Here is a 6,927-nt window from a genome sequence, read left to right on the forward strand (position 1 = left end):
CTTGGCAACAAAGATGCGTCTAGAGGCTGGGACCAGCCTGCACGCCAACGATAGGCTGGAGTAAGTCTAAACCACACCCAAGCCTCTACTATGACAGGCCCTCAGGGAGAGGGGCCTACGTCTGTCAAGAAGTATTTAAGGAAGAACTTATGTCATTTCAGTTCTCTGTTTGCCATGCGAGGTGTTACAGTGAACCCGTATATACGAAGATTGCATTTACCATTTATTCTGCTTGACTAATTCTATTAATAAACAGCTGAAAATATATTCAGTAGCCTAGTGTTAAATTTTGTTCTGATGCCAGAATTGAATTAACGCAGCCCTAACAACCAGAAATTTTTTATTTTGCACAAAAAAACTGAGTTAAACAGGTTGCAACTCATGAAAGGGTTCTCTCTGTACAAATGAAACTACTTGTGTTTATCTTCAGACATGGGAGCAGGTTTATTTGGACAAACAACATCTCTTAGCCAAGGCCAACTTCCGCATTTCATGGTCACGTTACACCTGAAATATAGCAGTTGTATTACTGTATGTAATGAATGGATTTCCCTCAGCTCAGAGGAGGCTGCATGTCCAATGTTATAGACTAATGGGATGTGAGATTTTCTCCACCCCGCAAGGTCTGATCAAGCCCCCCATTTTTTATGGGGCAGAGCGAAAAATGTGCAGTATTATAGCTAATCTCATGCTCTTTTACACATTTTGCCATGAGGCGGAGAGAAAATGTTGCCATTTTAGAGCTCAGGGATTCGTGAAAGATAGGACAATCTCAATTTAACATTAATATGAAAAAAATTTGAAATATATATTTTGAGAGACCTAAGTATCAGCTATCACACGATAAACAACCTAATTTAGGTTTTTTCATAAATTGCAACTAACTGGATTTATGTAAACTCCGTCAGACACCATAAAAGGCATTTAACAATTATTGACCAACAACTGTTTAAAAGGCTTTGGCTTGTTTAATTTTAACATTAGATTATTCAAATATGTAGCACAAATCTCCAAACTTATTTTTGTTTTATAGCACTATATAATGCTCCAGGGCTAATTTAGTTAGCATTTTGGCATGTTTTTCTACATTTAGAACACAAAACATTTATAAAGCAAACATTATCCCTTAGGTTTAGCACAGCAAATACCTCAATAATTTAAGCATATGGTGCAGAACAGTGATTCAAATATTTTTTTCCTGAATATTGACTCAGTGACAGAGTTGACAAGCCACAGACAGAGTTGACAGATACTCAAAACAGACATATTTTTGCCTCTAAAAATAAAAGTTCAATACAAACATCTGTATGTAAAATGCTTTATTTGAAAAACCCCAATAAAAACAACCATTCTATCAGCACTCTGACGGAGTTGATGTTGTCAGATATTTGTCAAGAGTTTTTTACCTAGTTGACAAAAATGTAATTTTTCTTATTCAAGCCTCTCTCAAAATACAACACTGCCCCTTTAATGAAGACAAACAAGCTTTATACCCAACTAGCTTTTCAAAGACAGCTTGAAATGGAGCCTACACGTTTTGTGCTAGGAGGCAGTAAATCCCTGTTGCTGACCAATATTTAAAACTGGGATAATAGCTCGCTAACTAACAAAGAATATCAACAAACGTGCACATGCTATGCTCGCTGACCTGAACAGCACATTCACTTATGGGTGATTGAAAGACCGCTCACGGGCTACCTGTCAATAGAATTCTATTCCGATGCACTCTGGCTCTGCCTCCAACAAAATCACAGACTCTTGCAAAGTTAGATTTGTTTTGTTCCATTGAAAAGGGGCAGATATGTTTATTCGATCACATTAAATGGTGCAATCTAATGGGGCGAACTCAGTGAAGTTTAATCTCGTGTCGCTGCGAGGCCTGGCATTTCTTCTGCGCAACAGTCCAGGAGGTCGTCCACGCCGCATGCGGTTTAGATGGAAAACTGTTGTGACCATGGTGATTCAAATATTGTTTGTTGAAATCTTTCTTTTACACGTTTTTGGATAGTTTGAAATCGTAATCTATGCATAGAGCCGACATGGAAATAAATCATATTGAAAGCATTTTTGAAAAATTCCAAAAACAAATCTTTTCACTTATAAAATTCCTCTAAAATTTACATTTTAAGCTCAAATAATGCTACAAAATGTAAAAAAATAAATACGTTTCCCCGCCGGAAAAGGATTGACCCGACTTTCAAGAATCTATGAGCTAATTTCCTGCTATTTTACACATTTTGCCATGAGGCTGAGGGAACATTTTGCAGTTTTAAAGGTAATTTCCTGTAATTCTAAACATTTCTTTCATGGCTTATGATGTGTTCATATGCTTTCTGGGGGGCTCGACAAAAACAAATATTAATAATACTTTTTTGAGGAGGGTTGAGGGCCCCAAAGCTCATGGGCCCCCCCTGCCTTGCGGGAGATGCATGCTACGCCAGTGCTTACCACTGATGTTCAACACCCAGGTTCACAATACTTGTCTTCTGGATACGACATGACCTAATCTTTTTAAGTCATTCATTCAAATTCATATTTGGAACCGCCAGACAAACAGCAAGTCATAAAGTGTCTTCAATGGAAGTCAGTAACTTCAGAACAAATCCAGAAAAGGCCATACATCTTTGAGTATGTCCTTTACATGACCATGATGTCACTCATCTGAGTAGCTCTGTATTCATTAGTTTCACCTCATACAACTGAGGTCTGCTCTCGCTTATGGACCTCCGCACCTCGCTCCCCCTGTCCGTCATCTCCATGTTAATGGATAGGGGTAAAGCCCACCTTCTGCTTTATCCACTGGGCTACTGTCAGCAGCTTCCTGTCCTGGAGGGCGGGGCCTATTAGCTGCAGGCTAATAGGTATGCTCGATAACGCTGTTGGCACTGTTCTGTTGGCACAGAAACAGCAAGGAGTCCTGGGGCAGAAAATGAGAGAGTTGGAGGGATAAATGTGAGAAAGTCGAGAGTGAGAGCGGTTGGCAGGGTAAGGTTGTTTGAAGGCCAGACTGTGGGGGGGATAAAAGATGGGTTAAACTTTAACTGCCCGCAAAGTTATCGGCTTCCCTGTTGGAGATTATCTGTTTCAGATAGACCTTTATCTGGATTTGTAATCAAAGGGTTGACCGAAATAGGAATTCCAACCCAATTCCTTTGAAAAGGGAGAGTTAAATATTATTTCCATTGAAGTATGGATGGAGTATCTGTGTGTGTCCTCAGTACCTGCCATGTTGACGGGCTGTGTGAAGATGTCCTCCTGGGCACTACGTGTGGGGTTGTCTTCCTGCATGAAGTCCGTGTTGCGCATTGCGTCACTCAGTGTGGTGGGCGTGAGCAGCACGTCAACACCCGAGATGAACACTCGCTTGAAGTCCTCTGCTATCAGACAACGCACCTGCTGGGCCATCACAAAGTAGTGCTCATAATTCCTATTAGAAGGGAGGCAACCATGAGGGTCTGTCTTAACTTTTGTCCAAATATTCAAGTTCATGCTTCCATCCCCAACACGACCATCGATCTTACAGTAGTAGAAAAGTCTTGGTTTATACTGAAAAATGTGTTTGCTGTGTCTTACTGTCTGAGCAGGAAGTAGTTCCCTGAGAGGATTCTTCCTTGTACGACATTGTTAAATCGCTGGTGGCGTACATGGCCACAACGGTGTCCTGTGGAGAACAATTCACAAATAATTCCATATCAATCTTGCTTTACAATAACAAAATCCTTTGTAAATGTGAACAAATATGAAGTACACATACAGCAACAATTAAAATAAACAAAGGTCGCCATCATGGGCTCTGCTAGTTATAATAGCAGCATAATATTTAGAATCCATTCATGGTCAATTTGACTTTATTTGGCTTTCATAGCAATGGACTTCTGTCTTTGTCTTGCATTAAATGAACACTATTAATTCACATCATAGATCAACAATGAAACAACAGCATAGCCAGACAGACAAACAGTCTGACAGATAGATGAGATGTTCAACGTTTTACCAACAATCTCCATGTTAATGTTAAACCACTGGGATGAACTGAGATGCCTGATCCTACTGGGAGGATAGGGTGATCTCACCTTGGGAATGCCCACATAGATGTTCCTGACATCAAAGTCACCCGGTAGGTCTGTCAGTGTGGAGGGGCTATGGGTTATGGTAGTAGAGTCTGACATCATGGCCTTGGAGAATACCTGTGACACAACAACCCGCACCCCAGGTCAAGAAACCCCACACTGCAGTTTTACATGCCATAAAATTAACATTTCAGAGTAATACTTTTTACCTGGTCAGGAAAAAATACAGGCCTCATGGGATGGCCATATAACATGCCAGACCCAGGACGGTGGCTGAGTCATGAACACTCCGAGTCATGATGCCTGGGACGTCCATCGAGTTGACCAGGCGGATGAGGCCGTGTCTGGACACCAGGCCGTAGGTTGGCTTCGGGGTCACTATGCCACACAGGGTTACAGGTGGAGCCACCTGTATCCGACCACAAAGAGCTGTCAGGGGCCAGAACCAGGAGATAACATACCTTTAGTGTTTCACAGAGTTCAATAAAGGTGTTGTTGAGTCTCTTTGCTCCACTTCGAACTAAAAGTAAAGTAGAATGCTTCATAGATACATTAACTACGGTATTAGTCAATGCTCAGGAAGTAGTATTGTTAGTCACAGTGGTTGAGTATGTTCCTATTATGCAGCATTTTGCAACAGTATGGGAAATTTGAACTCAGCCCTGTGTCTGCAGACTCACAGGAAGCTGGTGAGAGAGGCCACAGCTGCAGCACTTCCTCCAGAGCTGCCTCCAGTGATGACCCAGTCAGAGTCTGGGTCAGCCCCAGTCTGCTCTCTGTAAGGGGCGGCATAGCTCCAGGTGTTCCGGACAGGTCCAAAAGCACTGTCAGTACTGCCTGCACTGGAAAATAATGGAGCGAGGGTACAATACACTGCCTCTGTACTATACACTCACTTTCAGTCATGAATGCAGGTTAGGGTAGTTTACACATATGATAATACTTTGGTAATTCTGCAAATGCATGTATTTCCTAAAGGGAGTTTGAGAGCCTTAGCCCATAGCAAACTCATCCAGGTTAGTTTTTCCAATGAGAACAGCACCCTAGTCGAGGAGCTTTTGAACCACTGTGGCATTGTATGGAGGAGTGTATTCTACAAAACAGATACTATAATAATAAATCCATCCAGATAAAAAGAGGAGGAATGAATCCATTTTTAGGCCTGTTTGCACGGACGGACGGACGGACGGACGGACAGACGCTTTTGAGGAGCCTGCTCTCGGCCTCCTCTGCCTGTTTCAATGCCAGCTCCTCTGTCAAGGTGATGTAAGCATTGAGATTGTGGGATTTCTTGATCATTTTCAGGCATTTTTTAGAGCCAAGGAGACCAATCAAATAATGTTGAATGGTACTGTATAATTATTTCCATTTGTTATTATTACCAGTATGCTAGCTGAATCAACATGACTGAGTGGACTGCTGAAAGGGTGGGTCTAATTTGTCTAAAGTTCCAACAGGAATCTGTTCCAAAAACATTGTAAAATATAATGTTGCCAACAAACAACACTGACAAATAGGCATCAACTCACCACGTAGCTTATTCTTAATGCTTGTCCATAGGCTACCAGAGTGAGGATAGAACCAACCACCCTACTCCACTATTTAAATCTGTCTAGTCCTACCTCAGGCCAACAGCCTGAAAGGACAGGACAGGACACCACCACTCAACACAACCTGTAACACAACCTCGCGTCAAATCTCTTACACCCAAATACTTTTCTGCAGCTGCCACCACAACCTCTATCTGCAACTTGCGTTCCATACCTGCAGTACAGTTGATAACCATTGCTATGAACGCTAAAAAGCCAATCTTACTGAAGCATATATCATTTATTGGTCTATCTATCTCTCTGTACTGATACAGATCTACTACTCACACGAATACTCTCAGGATCCTTCCCCCTTGACCCATCTTCCTCAACTTTCTTCAATGCCTCCTCCGCTCTACTCTAACCCTGGTAACCTCAACCTGCCTCTCTCACACTGGACATTTCTGATCCCTAGCCCCATGGGCACCCTTACAATTAACACATACCACTACTTTCCCCAATGTTACACATTCCTTTGTCTCTTGCCCTTCTGCATACCTAGGAACCTCCCTCCTACACACTGCTGCCACATGCCCATAAGCTTGACACCTGTAACAAGGTAATGTATTCAGCACATAAGCTCATACAGGATAACTGAAATAACCTAACAACACATTGTCGGCCAGAGACTCAACATCAAAACTCAATAGAACAGACAATGACTCTTCTGCTTCACCACTCACCCGATAGATTCCCTTGAAGTGACCTTATTTTTATAGGCTAACTCTTCATTTCAAGCCAGTGGTTTTCCTATGACCTTCTCAGAGTTCTTAAAGAAGATAGACTATCAGATCTTTTATAGATAGCTTATATGAAGACAGTTGTGTGACATCTTCACAATAGCCTTTTTGTGAAGAGGAAACTGCCCTCTTTCAGAGCTGACTAAGCATCTGTTGTTTTACTATTCAAATTTGGTCTGTGTGTGAGAGAGAGATCTGAGTGGGCATAATAGATCACCCCTGGAGACGAGGAGAACTCTTCTGACACAAAGGGAAAGTTGACTGCTATGGCACATTTGGTTTGGGTGTTAAATTGAAACTGTGAATGTTAGGCTAAACCTCACACTTAGGCCTAGATGTGCTCTTTGAAGAGGTGGGGGCCTGCTGTTTCTTATGGTTACCTCTCAGTCTAATCAGTGATGATCTTCCCAGCTAGTTTCACTGATCTCGTCATCTTGTGGCCTCTGTTCGTATCTGAATTCACTTGTCTCAAAGTCTACTTTTTCTGATTGCGTTTTGCCTAATTTCTGTGTTGTTTCTGCCCTCTCA

At 41.9% G+C, this 6,927-nt stretch overlaps 1 pseudogene; it reads right to left on the reverse strand.

Annotated features, from left to right (window-relative positions):
* Positions 1–2,079: 2,079 nt before the first annotated feature.
* LOC106570763 (glutamyl-tRNA(Gln) amidotransferase subunit A, mitochondrial-like) lies at positions 2,080–5,856 on the reverse strand (annotated as a pseudogene).
* Between the last annotated feature and the right edge of the window lie 1,071 nt (positions 5,857–6,927).

The sequence above is a fragment of the Salmo salar genome, chromosome 01 (genome assembly GCF_965601325.2).
Source record: "Salmo salar chromosome 01, fSalSal1, whole genome shotgun sequence".
NCBI lineage: Eukaryota > Metazoa > Chordata > Actinopteri > Salmoniformes > Salmonidae > Salmo > Salmo salar.